This window comes from Egretta garzetta, unplaced genomic scaffold (genome assembly GCF_000687185.1).
Source record: "Egretta garzetta isolate BGI_Z169 unplaced genomic scaffold, ASM68718v1 scaffold269, whole genome shotgun sequence".
NCBI classification, from domain to species: Eukaryota; Metazoa; Chordata; class Aves; order Pelecaniformes; family Ardeidae; genus Egretta; species Egretta garzetta.
In genome coordinates, this window is record NW_009260799.1 from 310,315 (window position 1) to 329,035 (window position 18,721).

An 18,721-nucleotide genomic window follows, 5' to 3' on the forward strand; every position below is an offset into this window, starting at 1 on the left:
TAAGCCACTGCAGGCTTGGCTGTGTAAATGCATTTGGTTCACTGAATCACCTAAGCCAGGAGCCGAGTCACCCCAGACACCGTCGGTAAGCCTTTCACAACTTGCAAGGTCTCCTCTCAGCCCACCGGCATCGTAGGGTGGGCTGGTTGGGGCACGCACACCGCAGGCTTGCTAGCCCTGCCTGAGGCTCCTTCCCCAGTCCGTGGGGCAAGAAGGAGAGCAGCCCACCGGCAATGACTCGGTCCACCAAAGAGCAGAGCCACCTTCCCAAGGTGCATGTTCCCCTGCTCTGACTATAGGAAGAGTCTGAACCAAAGACAGCCTTTAATTTAGGGATCCCAGCCAAAAAGCTCCAAGTTGGAGAGGGTGAATCTGGACATCCACGTAGATAGAGGATGTACATGGAAAAGGTGGCGTTGCATAACAGAGTGAGAGTAGGTGAGTCATCTCAGAGAGCACCAGAGCTGACTCTATGGGCTTTTGCACAATAAGCACCATTTCTTGCGTCATTAGAAGTGCACAGATTGCGGGAACCAGTGTGTTGGCTGTGGCTCCCCGTATTGCGCATCTCAATTCAGCTGTCTGGAACAACTAGCTTTTGGTATTAGTTTTAAGATAATGCTGGTGTGAAGTAGTGAGTGACAAAATATTGCTGGAAAATTATCCAGCTGTTAAACAGCCACTGAGAAGCACATGTTAAAAAATCCTTTATTGTATTAATTCTACATTGCAATTTAGAGACAAGCAGGTTTTCCAGGCACCCAAATAAACCAACATCCAGAGTCTTATTCATAAGGTGCATCTGAAAAAAAGTCATTGACACTTAATATTTAAATACTATTCACCAACTTCTTAGCAGCTGAAAAGCTTGATCATTTCTGTTTCCAGGACTAGACTTACTATTTTGGCAGACTCCATTGAGCTTTTGTGGTAAATCAAACACAGGTATGCTCTAGTCATTTCAGACTGCAAAAATATTTCTGAAGGCAGCAGCAAGGCTGCCTGCAACCAAGTCAAAATGGGATTTCAAGGTAAGTTTTTTGTCCTTGCCTCTCCTCACAGCTTATAGCACCAGCAGACAACACATTCCCAGTATAGTGGCTTCTTTCTGGGCTGTTCCTCGTGTTTCCTCCTGCAGATGAGTTCCCGTGGCAGAAGGGTAGAGCCTGCCTCATGGAGCAGCCAGGGAGCCTTTGCCTCTCCCAGCCAAAGCCCCGCAACAGCAGTCACCCCCCTGTCCCCATGAAGAGGGGCCTAGGTGACCTGTGAAGGGTCTTTCAGACCCCAGAGCTGATGCAGAGGGATGCGCGTGGCCCAAAACCCGCTTCCTCCTGCCACGTGACCGAATACAGTGGTGGCCACCTCAGCTGCGTTGCAAAAGCTTGCAGCGCAGGGGGAGTAGAAGTGCTCGAACCTGCAGTGAAAATGTGCCAGTAGGTGGGTGAGAGAACATAACAGCGTAAGCAGCAAGCACAGTAGACTGAATACTGTGGAAAAAAATGTGGGAAGTGGAGCGGGGTGGAGGATTTCAGTTTGTCACACATTTTGCCTCTGTCCCACCTTCTCCCCACTCCTTTTCTTCATTTTTCAATTGCTGGGATAATGCAAGTGAAAAAGAACATCCAGACCCATCCAATCTGGCTTTCAGGACACACAGATACTTCATTTTTTAAATAAAACACACTGTAACAGCCTCTATATGGAGAGCATCACGGGTAAATGTTTTATGCCACGGATTCTGTTTCCTACCAGGATCTGTATTAATAATACCAATGTCCAATTGTTAGTGGACTCCTCTTCCAATGAATCCTTTGTTTAAATGTATATTGAAAACTTATTTTTACAATGGCTTTCTTCTCTTTAATAGGATTTGACATGTTGGCTCTGGTGTAGCAATGCAAGTTGTTTGTATAAAGCTTTGAAATATATTTCTGAATGATGCTATATAAATACTACATGCATTGAATTGTGCTATTTTATTGCAGAACTGAAAGGTTTCCTGTTCTCTACCATAATACGATTTGTTATTTTTCCAGCACACACATTAGCCTGCATTCAACTTTTGCACAAGGTAGAAGAACTCAAATTAAATTTACAAGCACACCTGAGCAAAGCTAGTTAGCTCTGGCCAGGTCATGTTTCCATGATTAAATAATGCTGGCTATTATAACACATTGCAAGAAAATTCAGCTATAAATCCCTGCCTCGGTTTATTTCCAGTGCTTCGTTGTACCATAGAAACTCTGCTGTACTTTCTAGTAAGCAATAGGCTAGACATGGGACTAAGTCACCCTGAGCAGATGTGTTAGATGCTAACACTGAGGAGATAAGAGTAACAATGTGGCTCTCCCGTGAGCTTCCCCCTCAAGGACCTTCCCATGCTATACAAACATTAACAAATTGATCTTCGCTGCATCCCACCACAGAGTTTATTAACTGAGGAAATTGGTTCCCAGAAAGATTTAGCAATTTGCTCAAGGCCAGAGTAGGTCTACAGCAAGGAGAAAGAGCTGGGGGGTTGTGCTGGAGACCTTAACTTATTGCCATTTAATGTTTAACTTTTAACACAGTATGCTGTAGGCACGACAGCACTAGGTGTTCACCTTGTCAGAAGTGGATGGGCACTGGTTTCAGAGACTTAATGCACACCACGCCTACAGGGAGGCAAGACCCTGCTGAGCATGTTGATCACGACCACGTACCCCTGGGGACCCATCAGGGCAGCAGATCCCCTGCAGGGGTGAGGGACCATCTCCTGCTTGCCTGTGGGGCTGCTTTGGGACAGGGACGAAAGGTCTGTGGCTCCACTGCTATCCTCACTGGGACACATCAGTAGGTCTCCCAGGGGTCCAAGAGGAGCTCTCAGGGCCAGGTCTACCCAATCTAGAGAGCAGAGCTGGGGAGGTCTTGGTCCCACAGTCACCCAGGTCACACTGTGGCTTGCAGAAAGTTTTCCTTTTGGTGGAAACAAGGGTGACAGGGCTATACGGGTTGTTGGTGCATACCCAGCTCTGAGCTGAAAATATGCAAGACGTGGCCAGGACATACATCTGAGACTGGCGACACCAGGGTAGCTCAACCCTGTCTAGATTTACAGGTGGCTCTGACAGTTTTGCATTTTATTGAGATTTCTAATTTTCCAGTCACTTAAAATGTTGCCAAAATTTGACCATTTGGAGTAAAGTTTTCCAGTCCAGGTGTTTGCCTCAGGCTGTATTATTTCAGATAGGGTGGGGAGGAGAATTTAATTTAGAGCTGTTCCTCATGGCGAAGGCTCTAGCTGAAGGAAAGGGCTTACATGTAAAAATTGCTGTGACTTACCCTTTGAAATTCTCCAGTGCTCTGTGAATGAAAGTTGTGCGAGGGAAAGGAAAACAGAGCAGACAAGGAATTGGGCTCTATGGGGACAACTCAGGTTGATGGCTGTTGTGGGGAGAGGGGTAGAGGACCTGGACTGGCTGAACTGGCATAGGCAGTGTACTGTGACTGAAACTGGGATGACAAGCCCCAAAAGCACAGACTTTACATAATGGGACTGAATTGCTGAGATTGGGGAAAGTTTACAGTGGAGCAAGCCCTAAGAGGTAAGGCAGAAGAGGGTTAGGACAAGAGTAACCATTTAACATTTTTGCACCCAAGACAAGGTACTAGCCCATAGCCTGGGCTGGGTCTGTTCCTAAATTTCACCAGTCCACTGCTGTCAGTGTTTATGCGTGAAACCACTGATGACGGCGTGTTTCATCTCCCACATATTGTTAGAGCAGGCTCTCACCCTACAGGTGTGGTCCTCTAGCTCCCTCGGCAAATCTCAACACCATGGTGTTTACCCTGCTGATAAGTCATGTGGATGTCATGCAACCTTAGTTAACTCCCTTTAATTTTGTCTTTAATTGCACACACATAGTTGGGGTTTCTTCATGTATCCAAAGTCCTTCAGCCTCATACTGTGCACTAAAAGGACATGTCTCACCTGGCAAACACCTATTCAGTCTGTTATTTTTCCAGTATATTCCTGATTCATACCATGCCCTTTGAATCCAGAAATATTTTCTTCACAGGGTTTTCTCTAGTGTTCGCCACTGCACAAGAGCTCCCCAACTATTAGTTGGTTCATTTTAGTGAAACTTCTTTGCGAAGAGACATCACGATATTGTTGTCATTTGGCAGATGGGCAGCTAAGTCAGCACTGCAGCTGCCCAGTTTAAACCCACCGGGACTTGATTTTTCAGGGCACTTACTACATGATATGATGCTGTGAATCACCGAAGCATCGCTCTCCCTGACTCAGCTGAGGCTGAGAGCTCAGCACTTCTGCAAATCAAACCACTGGGCTTGGAAGTCAGGCACCTAGAAGATAAAAAAGACACAATTAGAGCCCATCTGTGAAAAGCTCGGCTGTTCTGAACAGTATTTCCCAGTGCTCTGGAACAAAGGAGGACATAGGATCCAAGGATGTAATTTTGTACTTTCTCTTCCCTGCAGTCCCATTCCTCATTCATTTCCAAATTTTGTAATAACACGAAGTAGACATTCTGCCACAGCCACGGAGTGGGTCTAATTTGCGTACTGAAGGAAGGATCTGCGTGGAAAAATACCGTCTGATCAGACAGTGCAAACCGTGCCTGCGTAATACACATACGCATGGGGGCTGAATTAAGGGAGCAAAAGTAATCTCAAATTAGCATTTTCCAATGTTCGTGTGCTTATTCTGCCAAGCTTATTAGTATTCCTTCAAAGCGGGGTTTTGATTTGTTTTGGAATAAAGCGTATTTATTCTAATTCTGTGTAGGAAATAGCCAGTTCTCTCTTTCTTACAAAATATTTTTGCAAATGGTAGGGTGCCCTTCTCTTGACATTCCTCACCAACTTGGGTTCAGCATTTGAAGATGATAAATGCGCATCAAGCTCAGCGTTTCTACCACCACCTACCTGCTTTGGCTCTTGTTTCATTAGAATTTCAGCAATGTGCTGGTTCATGGCAGATAACCTCCTCTCCCTCTCCAGGCTGCTGAGAGCCTGCAAGTGTGTGTGCCTGTGTAGGGGGTGAGGGAGAGGGTGCATTTCTCATCTCCTCAGCATTTATTACATTCCTCTTTCTCTACCTCCTCTGCAGCAATAAATCAATGCTACTTGTTATTGTCTACTCCTTGGGCAACATCTCGGGGGGAGATGCAGGCTCTCCTAGCTGTAATGTCGCATGTTTTCTCAAAAGCTAAAATACAAATAAAGAACTAAAGTAAACCAAGGTCCAGTTTCTGCAGATTTTGAGAGGAAGGGCCCTATCCTGGTCATGCTGGCTACATCACCCATCGTGACAGACACGCTTTGCCCTGTCCAGGCTACAACTACGGACCCCAGCCTTATGCACAGGCAGGAGAGGGCAATGTGTCAGTGGGGTGACATTTCTGCTTCCATCACAGGAAGGAAAATTTAGGATTTCTGGTGCTACTGACTATTTCCTTCCCACAGGCAGCTCCAGGGCTGGGATGCTGGATGCACCATTCCTATACGTGTACTGAGATGGGTGCATGCTCCTCACACTTCTGCAGCGGGTTAGTAGCAAATGAAGCCCTAAAAACAGGTTGTGGATGGAGTAAAATATGGCCTGATTGTTGTTTACTCTGACAAGAGGAGAGGCACACACACTGGTACCTGGAGAAACTGTAAATTAAGAGCAACATCACCGTGGGTCTGTGGCTTGTAGCAACTCCCCAGAGAAGCTTTGCCCAGAAAGCCTCTGCCCTCTGGTTTGTTGCCTGCTATCTAGTCGCAGCAAACTGCTTTTCTCCACACAAGATTCCTGAGTTTCTACAGGGGGGAAAGAAAAAAAAAAAAACCTTCCCCCATACCTGGCCCAACAAGCAGGGATTAGATATTCCTTCTCTCCAGAGAACACCCTGAAGAGATGGGCTGGAGAAATGATGAAAGAAAGCAGCGCAGTCAAGGAGAGGGCAAGATGGGAGCCTTCTGGAATACAGGCATTTGGTCCAAGCCCAGAAGTACAAAAAGAAATACTTGGCACACCTGCTTAGGTATCCGGGACCAAATTAAACAGACAGGTTTAAAGCCAGGGTTGCATCTGGGATTTTTTCATCCCTAATCCCTTTCGATGTTAACTGGGGTAACTCATCTGGGAACCTTCATGCAGAAGGTACTGAAGGGCTTTTGCAGGCAGATTCTCAGAGTCTGAGGTGCAGAAAAAGCTCCCCCCCGACACATTAGCATGTTTTTATTGTGGCTTTGTAAACATATTTTACATGTTCTTTCTGCAGTGGCAAGGCAGGAAGAGTCAGGTCCCCCCAAGCAAGTAATGTACTTTATCACCTCAGTTTGTCAGCAGCAGCACTGGTGAAAGCATGCATGCACATGCACCTCTTTCTTTATGTCCGCCCTAAACTTTGCCTAGTTTTTTTATTAAAATGGCTGCCTCAAGCTACTGACTAACGGTGCCTGTAACATGAGATGTGTGGGGTATGAAGAAAACCACCAACTTCGATAGAAGCTCAGGTTACTTCTCCTGCTCTGATTTTGACCATTTCCTACTGGAAGGTTTTTCCTGCTCCCTACCCTGATTTTCGGGGGGTTGTGCATGGGTCATGAAGCATTTTTCACGCCCTTCAGCGAAGATGATGCCTTTGGATCAGACTGCATTCACGCATAGCCCTCTCTGCCAGGGGGACTGCCATGCTGCTGATGGTGCCAGCAAACACACAGCTCATGCGGTGGAGAGGCAAGCCTGGCATGCAGGAATGATCCATCTCTTTCATGCGGCTTTTCAAGGATCCAAAGTACATGTGATGACAAGCAGATAAAAAAGTATTATATGCAGAAACGGGAAGGGTTTGTCTCTGCTTGTTTGCACCCCTTTCAGTTCTCCCCAGCCTTCAGGTAGTTGTCGGGGGGTGGACTCGCGTTGCGATAGACATGGGTTTACAAATACAGCGCAGCCTTTGGGGGCAAGCTCTGGTTCCAGACCTCTTCGTGCCCCATGGCATGGTGGAGGCAGGCAGGAAAGGGAGAACCTGGTGTAGAAATGGGGGGAGAGTAGCTTATGGACAACAGGATTTAACTTGGGAGCAACTGGGTTTTGAGGACACTGTGGCCACCACCAAGAAGGCGAGGTCCTCATAGTGCAGCTCTAGCCCATCCTGCCTGCTGCACCTGGGGCTCTCCCAGGTGTCTATGGCCTTGAAACTCACCTGGTTTGGGGAGCTGGTGGTTTCTCTTCCCACTGAGTACTACATTGCAATTGGGCTTATCTCTGGCTGAAAGAACCCACCGAGAGAAGCGACTGTTTAAGACAGAATGAATTATCCACAGTCTTGCTGTCTTTCCACATCTCATTTTTCCACAGCTCTCTCACTCGCTGATTATAATTGCCATTTAATTGCTTGTATATTTTCAATTACATAACAAGTAAGCTGTACAGTAGCTGCCAAAAGTATCTGTTAAGGTTTGGGTTTTTTTTTTTCCTAAAGCAATGATTGAGTTTAAATAATTCCACAACTGTGATTGCCATAGTCCTGGGAGAGCAGTGAGTTCATTCAATGGATGGACTTTCTCTGCATACCGTCTGCTTACTTTGGGCACAAGTTTACCTGTTTCCTCTGTAGAGATTCTTATTTGGATCTGGTAATGCTGACCAAACATCCTTAATGTGGACAAAAGGATTTCGTGTTTTATGCAATCAAATGCTGGAGGGATATCCAGCAGTGTGAATGCAGACAGCAGCCAAGAGCAGACCATTCATCACTGTCACTGGCACTGATTCTGTTTTACATGCCAGCTAGATGTTGAACTGGAAGAAGTCCAGGATCCTTGCAGGGTTGAGTTAGAGACAGGACCAGCCCTTCTCAAGGGCTTTTATCATGTTCAAGGCAGGGCGAGATCAGATACCGAATTATATTGAGAGAATTTGCTTGCGTAAAGCAACAATTAAATAACAAGGGTAACCTTTAAGTGGAGGCTAGTTGTCTCCTTTGGAAGAAAGCATGAATGATCTCATGTGAGGTTGCTTTGACTTTTTTTTCCCTGGACAAAACAGAAAGGGCCAACAGGAATGGAGAGTCTTGTTGGAGAGTCTCCCATACTTCTGTTGTGCAAAAGGGTTGAATTGGGAGGTAGAGAGAATTGATGTATTGGCCAATAAGGAGCCTGTATGGAGCTTTCTTTCCTGAAAAGTCACATTGGATGAAGACAGTTTTCTCCAAGAAGCAGGTTGGCAGTGATGGGTAATAGAGAAGTTGAAGACGGACAAGACCATCCATGGCTCAGGATAAGGCAGCAGGTGTAATTAAGAAATTCTGTGATTGAACTTATGTGGATGGCTTTCAGAATGAATAGGTTTAGAATAAGGTACATAAATGTGAGCGTGTTTTAAATCATCAAGCAAGGAACCTAGGTCTATAGTAGCTATTTTAATCTTGTTTTGCATTCATGCTTGTTTGTTTTCTTTAAGGAGTATATATTCTCATTGCTTGGTAAATACTAAATTACATCTCTTAAATAAGGTATGGCTCCTTTAAACTACATTTTGCACTTTTTGTTAACATTAACCAGAAGCATAAGAGGTACTAGAGGATACACAGCATGGGAGGCCCCTGATTTAAACAGTCATGTCGCTTAACATATGTTTATTTGGAAACGTAACTTTTATCATTTTTATTAGAGCAGGAAATGGTGGGTGATCCACTCTTCTTTTTTTTTTTTTATTATTCAGTTTATGTCAAATCCTACTCCCACAGAAAGTGGAATTAAAGGAGAAGTGAAAAGGACAGGATTTTCTAAAATACATTTATGTAAAAAGAATGCATCTGTGAAAATGAGGCAATTGAATTGATCTGGTCACCTGAATTTTCAAGATTTTAGATGAATATAGCTCATCCTCTCTACCCCGGACACTAGAAGAGGGAAACAAGTTCTCCTGCTTCTCCAACTCCTAAATATACTCTCAGCTGAAAGTGAACAAGATACTGGATGGAACTTCATCCATCTGTCAAATATCCATGGTCAGTTTATCTGGACTGCAGATTAACTGTCCCACAGATGTAGAGACCTGAGCTGGCTCACTACAGGCTGGTTCATCAGTTCAGGTGCAGCGCCATGTGAAGGCAGCATTAGGATTTTAAGGTCAGGGAGGGTTCGGGAGGTGGATAATTGTGTTTGCACAGTGCTGAGCCTAAGCTAATAAACCCTGTGGGGCCCAGCCTGGCTCCCTGCAGAGCTGCCCAAGTGCCCCGTGCCGCACGCTCCGGGGTGTGCTCTTTTCTGGAGGACACATTCTGGCTAGCGGTTTTTAGTGCTATTGTTATTATTATAATGTTCTAGAACGTCCTTGTTGCAGTACCACAGATAATGTGGAGGACACTCGAGCTGAACAAACAAAGTGAACAGTTTTGCTTCAAAAGCCAGTTGAGCACACCCAGAGATTCTGCTTAGTCAATGACCTTCCCCAAATCAGCATTTTTTGCCTTTCCTCAAAACTTGTTAAGTGAACTTAGAGTGTTTAGTGCAAAAAATATTCTTTCATTGCAACTCAAATTGTTTGATTAAATGTAGCAATTCTAGGCTTTAATGTATGTCCATCACAAATTTAGATAGGCTCATTTTTTAAATAAACCAAATTCCAATTTAAAGGAAGAAATATTTCCACTTGCATTGTTTTTCTTTTTTCCCCAGGCAGGTTCTGCATTGCAGGAATTCCTAGAGGGCATGCTTTTCTATATCTACCCATGTTTTGTGCCACCGGCAATTTTTATTCTTCTGGCTTCTTTGTTTTTAGATTATCATGAAAGCCATGGAATTCCAATGATGACGTCTATACAGAGGCTAGGAAAAATAAAAGGAAAATAAAACAAAAATAGAAGGACTAATAAAAAAATTTCAGTGTCAGAATTTTCCGTGCGTGCCCCCTAAAAGACCATGTGTTCATCATCAGAATCCATTTCTCTTTCACTAATGATCCTTTCCTGGAGGGAATGTTTGATTATCTGACCTCTCTGACATATCCTCTCTCTCCCTCCTTCCCTTCAGTTGCTGGAGGATTTGGGGATGGTCAGAAATACCGCAAACGTCAATGATTCCAGCTTCCCTCAGGAAATGGAAACAAAAGCAAACCCATCCAAGCATTTTGAACTCTCTTTAAAGTCTTGCAGAAGTAGTGGAAGGTTTGAGGTGGAGTTTCTTAACCTGTCTGAATCAGGACCCTCTTCCTTGACATAAATCAGGAAAGGAAAAACTCAACCCTTTGCTAATTTGGGAAGGACTTTGATGATAATTTGCCTAGAGAGATTAAAGTGGTACAACATGAAATAACAGAAACTAAAATTAACGGAGCTGTGAATGGGATTGCATTGTGCAGGGCCCCCACATATGGTTCAAATTCAGTGTTTCCTCTGTATCTGACAGTGTTCTTACAGCAAGAATGCTTCTGAGGAACCGCTACTGCACCCGCCATGAAAGCATGGAGAAGAAAACCTCACCCCACAGTGTCTGTTCACCATTCTTTCTCCTCCCATGGTGACTCTTTGTGGTTTTATTTGTGCTCTCAATTAAACACAGGTCTGAATTTGCTCTTATAAGCAGACTTGTCCATCATTCATGGTATAAACCCCAAGGCCAGCACAGGAAGGTCACCTTGTTTGGAGACGGTTGAAATACACTCCATGAGGTCGGTTAAGTTGCTCACATGTAGATACCAAGAGCCACCTGAGATGCTGTGAGATAGCTGAGGTATTCAGGCTGGGCTGACAGGTATGGAATATAGGTGTCAATTTTCTTTTGAGGTATCCTCCTGTATTTAAGGTATTCATACAGGACCGGCAGATATGATTCAAAACTAATGGGAGATTAATAGTTTCTAGGAGGAGCAGCTAGACACCAGGTAGGATACTCAAGCCAAACACCACCTATGTTTTGGCAACCAAATCTCCGCGTCTAAAGACAGGCACATACTCTGTTGACTGAACAACAGGTGACTCAAGTTTAAAACCAGCCCAACAGCGAAACCCTCAAACTCGGCTCTTCCTGTGTTAGCTACGATGAGGTCTCAGCACACAGCACAAATGAAAAGCATGTGAGTTGCAATGCTCGTGAGTTAACCTGCTGCCAAGTTCGTTATTCACCTCGTAGACAGAGGCTGCAATTCCTGATTAGCCTAATGCCAACCACTGACCAACAGGCTGGCCTTGCAGGAGCTCCAAGCAAGCAATGTGTATCGCGTTAATACAAACCTGGCAGGAACAGGGCCAGATACGAACCTCACTCAAATGGTGAATTCATGCCTAAGTATTAATCTGTCTTTAATTTCGCTATTTCCATTGCACATAATTATTACCATCAGCATGAATAGTGAGTTATCCCCCTTGCTCAAGCCTGCAACGACTTTGACTTTTTCATAGCTACGCTTAATTGTTGCCAGGGTTCCCTGTAGTAGCATTAGCCTATTTAATATTACATGGCATGAGAAAATTAAATGATCAATATCAGGTTAAGAGCACTCAGTTGTTCTTTCTTTCTTTTGTAATTGCTGGTGTGACGGGAGAATAATTGCTATGTTGAGTTTATTGCTATTCTCCTTGTCCTCTGTTGGTATTTTGTTGTACAGCTATGGACATGTCTGATTTAAATTGTCTATAATATTGTTGTCTTGGAAGGAAATAGAAAGGAAAGGGGAAGGGAAAGGAAGTAGGAGAAATTAAAGGCTGATCTAAGATTAACATAGTGTTTACTCTGGCTCTTGGCAAGGTCTGTTTGTAAAAGGAGACTCCCAAAGCAAAAATCATCTAGAGTGGATTTGTTTAAAGTGACACTGTCAACTTAAATATCGCGCTTCAGATTTTTTTTTTACTCTGTGTTGTTATAAGTAACACCCAAACCGATTATGCCCTGTGAGTGCCATTGGAACACCTCAGATTATTACAGCTGACAGACTAGAGAAAAAGTACTTTCTATATTCTTTGGTTTGTTTTTAGTGCAATTGATAGCACTCTGTCCATGATCACCAACTCGTATGGAAAGTTTACACATAAAAAGGGCCCTGTAAATTTGGGCCATGCCCAAATAGTCCATAGTTTCTTATTGAAGTGAAGTAATCCACAGCTGATTTATTTTTTTTTTTTTTATTTCATCACTTCCCTGTCTGTGTATTAGGGCTCTTTCATGTTGTTTATATAGCTTTTGGTAGAGTAGCAGGAGAGAAAAAAAAAAAGCCACTACCCGTGGATTTAGATTTTTAAAACCATCAGGGGAGGCAGAAAAACAGAAATCCCCATTAGTCCTCTGCAGGGAGCTGGTACCCTCAGGGTCCTTGCTTTCAGCCACAGGAAGACAAACCCGTCCCTAGAGACAAGATGCCTACTGCCTTCAGAAGCCGGTGGGAGTGGGCTGATGAAGAGATCCCTTCAACCATGGTGCCTAGGAGTCACTGGTGTCAACGTTAAGATGTCCTGGGAGAAAGAGGGAAAAAAACCTGGTTATTCACTGCCTTTGTTTAGCTGCCTTTGGAGGTTTCAAGGGAGCTGAGTACAAAGACACTGTGGCATATGCCAACTGTTGACTCTATCAAATAATAAAGCAATCCCAGTGGGTATTAAGAAGCGTGGAATCATTCTAATGAGTCTGGCAAAATCTCATTAGGATGAACAGCAGGTGATGACAAAATATTTGCTCTGTATGCAAATGACTTGTTTCCTTCTCCGTCTACACGCGGTTGCATGAGAGCCCAGAATAGGAGCTGTCAGATAATTACTCACTGGAGTAAAGCACTGCACACGTGGTGGTTGCATATCAGATGCATCAGTGGCAAAAATGGGAAAAATGCTGGAAAAGAGCTGTATTTTTAGAGAGAGAGCCCCCCTGTGTCACCAAACTCCCAGCCTCCTACCTGCACAACAGGCTGGGCATCCAGGCGATCCAGCTGTCTTTCCAGAAATGCCTTCAAAGCAAGAACAGATGGGCTGCAGGTTGTCAAAACTTCTCCAGCAAACCGGCATAGTCCTGAGTCTGTCCTTCTAGTTCAAAGCAACTCTGCTAATCAAACAGGACATACCCAGCTGCAGGCGCAGGTATTGCTGTCTGCCAAGTAAATCACTGCTTTGCCCCCTTCTGCTGCCTTAACATCAGGCCATGTAGCCCTTGATATCCGTTCAGTTCCTGATGGTGTTTCTGGCATAGCACACTTCCATTCTCTCTAGTGTATCATTAATAATGCTTCATACATTTGTTTTTAATCACATTGGTATTTATTTATTGCTGCAGTCCTGTTCCTACTCCTCCTATGTGTCAGAGGCAAAATTCTTGCATGGGGGAGATGGAAGTCCCCCAAGAGCCCCATTCTTCTGTGTGTGCCGGAGAGGAGGAGGACAGGGGAGTCAAGTCAAAGGACATTCCAGATTAAATAACCCAAGCCTCGCAAATGCAAGTGTTCCTGCAGGTCTTGTCTCCAGTGCCTGGCAGTCAAATACCTTCGCTATACTTTCCCCATGTAATTGTGGTTTGCTCTCAAAAACGGAGTCAGGAATGCATTTGAAGCCTCCCTTCTAAAAACACCCATAGGATGCCCAGGGCCATGAAAAACTTCCAACTCTGAAAGGCAAAGGACTATTTGTACGATGACACTGTGCTCCCACCATGCTCATTGGCTTCTACCTGGAGTCAGTTTGCTACAGGCTCTCCATCAGAGAGGGAATTCAGTGAGCTGATTACGAGAAAGAGCCATCTGCTTTCCTGCTAAGGTCCTATACAGATGGGGTGAAAACAACACACTAAAGAGCAGAAATTTGCCTCCCTTACCATCCAGCAACATGCAGTCCAAATCTTATGGATGACAAGGAAAGGGGACCAGTCCCCTAAATTGTTCCCTCCACAAAAGAAAAAAATTCCGTTAGATGAGGCTTTGCGTTCCAAGGACGTTAAAATGAGTTACTATCTGATTTTAAGAATAGTGATTATTTTAAATTATTACTCATACTATTAAATACTAATAATATTAGGGGGTTTTTAGTCTGTAGATCTTTATCAAAAGTGCTTTTCATCCAAGTGCTTTGTCAGATAAAGTCAATAACATCATTTCTTCTTTCGTAAGTTTGGGAATTCTAGAAGGGTCACTGAATAGGTCACCAAGAGAACTGGGAAGCAATGCCTAGTCCTCCCAATTCCCAGATCAACACCTTGTGAGCACAATGGCTCTGTGGCTCACTGTGTCGCTGCTGAGGGTCTGGGAGATACAGAGCTACAAAAACTCCTTCTGCCTCTGGAAGTTTTTAAGAGTAAGTTGGACAAATATCACCTGGGGTAGCATGGGTTGTGTTTGACTCTCTGAGCATGGGGACTGGCAACACAACCTCTTGAGATCCAGACCTCTAGCCTAGGATTTTATGACTGATATATCCTACATGGTATTCGTCTTACATTTAATAATTATATTAAATTGAGGTCTGCAGTCGAAGTGCTGCCAAAATGACAGCAGGCCAAGAATTACATTAGGCATTAAAATGCAGGCTCGGCGGGGTTTGCAGGGCAGTGAGGCTTGTTCTCACGGTTGGGTTACACACACCGAGGTAGCATGTTCCAACCCAAACCAACAGCAGCGCACAGGGGCCACAGCCTTCTGGTTCTGCTTAGCACGTTTTGCTGACCAGCAAAAAGCAATGGAAATCCCAAGCCCTCAAAAAGCAGTAGCTCTTAAGCAACTACTTTTTTTTTCCCCCTTTTTTTTTGCTGCCCAACTGGCTAAACAACTGAGTGTTTGTTTAGTGAGACTGACTGCAATAAGAAAACTGTAGACAGCAACAGCATGACTCATTTCAAGCTAGAAATGTCATCTGATGTTAGTGGTGGCCTGTATCAGCTGACCAATGGTCATGCACATGGTGCTCTCAGATACATATTGCCCTGAAAAAAATCCTGCGGATCACTCCCAAACACAGTATGGATAAGAATGCATCAGATTTGGCTCCCTCAACCCAAAGCAGCCCTCCACCTCTCCTAACAGCCTTTGTGTCCTCACACTCATGCTCTAACAGCATACCTCCAGGCATGCCATGCGCATTTGTGGGCATTCCGTAAAAACATCACTTAGATGAGCTGAGGCACAGCCATCAGGGCATCTCGCACACTTCCTACTGAAAAAGACAACAAGCTGAAAGCAGTATTTCTGTCTCAGGATCACAGGGAGACCACATGAGCTTTCAGAGAAGATCCAAGACCAAGCAGCGTAGGCAGGAGAGCACAAGCCCTAGGCAGTATGGGCAGGAGACAGTATGTGCTGCTTGGCCTTGGCAGCGGTCCTTGCCTTCTTTTTTTTTAGCAGTAAAGCTGTAATCTTCTAGAGACTGTGAGGGCAGCTCACTCATGCAGAGGCATCTAGTACTATCTGAGATGCCAAAACAGATCCTGTGTGGTTTTCACCTGTTTCTTCCAAAGGGAAAAGCTGTACATGAGACCTCTGTAGTACCTGACAGGCTGCAGAGATCTCTCCAGTACCCTCAGGGATCCAAAATGGCACTACAAGTCCATGTTTAAGGAACAAGACCCACTGTGTGTCTGTGCTGCAAGGTGGTCCAATTGCTCAAGCTTTCATTTGAGTTTTTGCAGCCTGGACTGAGCAATGTGCTTTTGTTGCTGAGTGAGTTTGCCATTAACAGCAGCAAGCACATATCCCCTGCAGCCTCAGAGGTGTCTGTAGAGACTGCCTACCCTGAAGAAGTGATAAATACCTCTGGCTAGCCGTGTTGCTCCCATGGTTGCAGCAGTAGTACTGCTCTCCTGTGAAGTCCTTTGAGAATTAAAGTGTTGTTAACACATTGGTCAGAGTAAAAGTCGACTGTAGGTGGGCATTCCTTTGTCATGTGTTTGGAGAGAATAGAGAGGTCCTATGCATTCATGTCTTTCTGCTCATAAGAAGTGTTCTTGTTAAAGCTGGGGGAGGAGAGAGCTACCCTTTGATTTTGGTGTCCTCAGCCCCTCACCACTGAGAGTCCAGAGCACTTTTCTGTCCAGAGAACTTTTCTGTTCCTTTTCCTCCAGTCCCAACCACAGCCTGAAACTTCCCAGCTTGCCATTCCCATCCCCATCGGCCCTTCCCAACACTTGTCTCAGCACTTGTCTCAGAGTTTGCTCAATCCTACTTCTGCTGTATCAGCCCATCCCAAACCTCTGTAACTTTATTCTCCCATTCACTTCCTATTCTTTCTACCTACCCCTTCCCAAACCTTGGCTGTCCCAGTCCCTCAAAGTTAGAGTCATCATACCTTCTGAAGCTCCCTGAGGTCCATCACTCTATCTCCACCCTGTACCTATCCCTGAAGGACCCCATCTCTTCTTTCCCTTTGTCCAAAGTAGACAAGTGACACATTTCCCCTTTATCTGGCTTTCTCAGGGATAGAAATCCACCTGGCCAGGTCTAGATCAAAACAGAATGTGCCTGGGTAGAAAATGGTGACCCTAATCTGGCGATGAGAAGTGCTATGTCAAGATTTAGTTGTCATTCTGTGTTTGCTTAGATAAGCTTCTAGGAAGTCTGGACTGTGTTGGAGCATCTCCACAGCCACCTTTCTGCGGACAAATTGCATGGCTGTCACCCACCTAGTATTTGTTGGTAGCGAACTGTAAGTCACAAGTCACTCCAGAGTAGGCAAGAAAAGGTTCTTTAGGAGAGAACAGCAGCTAAAGGGAAGAACGCAAACAATTTTTTTTTCTAACTTCTTTTTTTCCCTCAATTCTCAGCGTTATGCTGAGTTTGCTCTTCAGATGTCTGACTGACAAATGTCCTTTTACTTTTACTTTACTTTAAGTAGCTCAGAAGGCCAATTATTCTTCTTTCCTTTTTTCTCCTTTCTCTTCCTCTTTGCATAATAAATCAAAGTGGTAACCACTGGCTTACGTAAGTAATTTTTTGGACTCCGGAACTGAGATTCATCCTGTCTTTCAGCCCATGCTGAGGCACTTAAGCCAGTAGACTAATTGCCCTGAGATACCCCCACGAATCACTGGAGAAGGACAGGTATTTTTGGGAGTTCTGGGAGCACTTTGCCTTAGTCTGAAAGACCCTTGAGACATACTTATGTCACACTTCTCCCAAATCTACCCAAGACCAAAAGAACAAGGTGTGTTTTGCTGCATGGTGCTTTCCCCCTCCCTCCAAGACCTTCTCCTCAGCAGATCCAGAACTCTCGATGAGGCTGGACCACAGATGGCTTCACACCCTATAAATGTCAGTACTTTCTGTCACCCCACTTTGCAGGTGCTTGGCATTTTCAGAAGCAGCTGTATCTCAGCTGTATCTAACATTTGTTACCAGGGACAAATCAGGAACCTGGGGACAGTGTTATCCTTGTGAAGGTGTTCTTGTACTTCCTAGGATATGCACAAGGTTTTTGCCCTAAGCTGTGCATGCCCAGTCCTCCATTAGGACAAACTTTGCTGGGCAGCCATGGGACACTGTTTACTTCTTCCTGGACAATAAAGCATGAGAGATGTCTTTGAAGCCATTGACATCAATACAACTTAATGAAAATTTGGACCTTCACCTTGATGTAGAGTCAAAAGGTTCCTGCTTGAGCTGAGGGAATATTTGAGGGTTATTTTTTTACCCACTGCTTTCCACTGTCTCCAGAGAAGACAGAAAATCAGTTTGCTGCATACTGGCTCATGTTGCACTACCATACAATATTTAGCAACACTGGGAACAATAACTTACCAGGTTGTGTCCTGTAAGGGAGCAGTATAACTCTAGATCTTGTATAACTTAAACTTATGCAAACTTCAGCAAGATTTTTCTTCCATTAATTATAGAAGAACAAAGCATCTACTCTTTCATATTAAAAAAATCGCCTTTTCCTGGAATCTCAAGTCTAAGGTGTTTTTACTGTGAAAAAGAGCTTCATGGTAATGATAGCAGAATATCAGATTACTGACTCTGTATAACAGTCCTCTGTTTGGCTTCTGTCTACTTCTTAACAACATTTAGTGAAAAGCTGAATGCCTTCCAGAGGCACCTTTAATTCACATGTTAAGAATGTTTATGCCTCTCAAGTGGTCAAATTAAATTGTATCAAATGAACCGTATGGGCTTGATGTAGGTTCTAAGGCCCTGTTTAAACTGTTGTGTGTTCATGAAACAATTAAAGCTGAATAAACATTGCCAAAAGAATTTCAGAGAGGTTTAGTTCAAACGTTTAACCAAACTAATTTCTGCCATGGCTGGTTTCCATGGGCATTCGTTTGATCTGGCAGAAATGCTCTTTCCTTAAGCGTTTAACCAAAGTCTGATTGTAAGAGTAGCATTTGTTCTGTCAGGGAAGGTAAACATTGATTTCCCCCCCCATGATCAATTATAATTGAACAGCTCCATATCACACCTCTTGGATAGGAGGTGTCCAGCGGCCAAGCCGGGAACTAAACACTCATCAGGACACGGTGGTTGTAGTGTAGGTACTCAAGAAGTCATTGAATTAGTTATGGATGGTACATTATTTGGCTGAGTCTTAAAAATAGTAATTTTGTATGCACAGACTGTTTTTACAGACCACAATAGCCTAGGCTCAAGCACCTCAACTTTAGACTTTGCAAACCAGGCATGACTGGAGTTATGACATCTCTAGGTGAACCCTTTGACAATTACCTCAGGTTCTGAGGTCAACAAGCATAAGCAAGTCTTCCAAGCTGGTCCGCTGAACTGATTCACCTCTCCACACAAACCCTGTCTTCACTCCACTCTCCA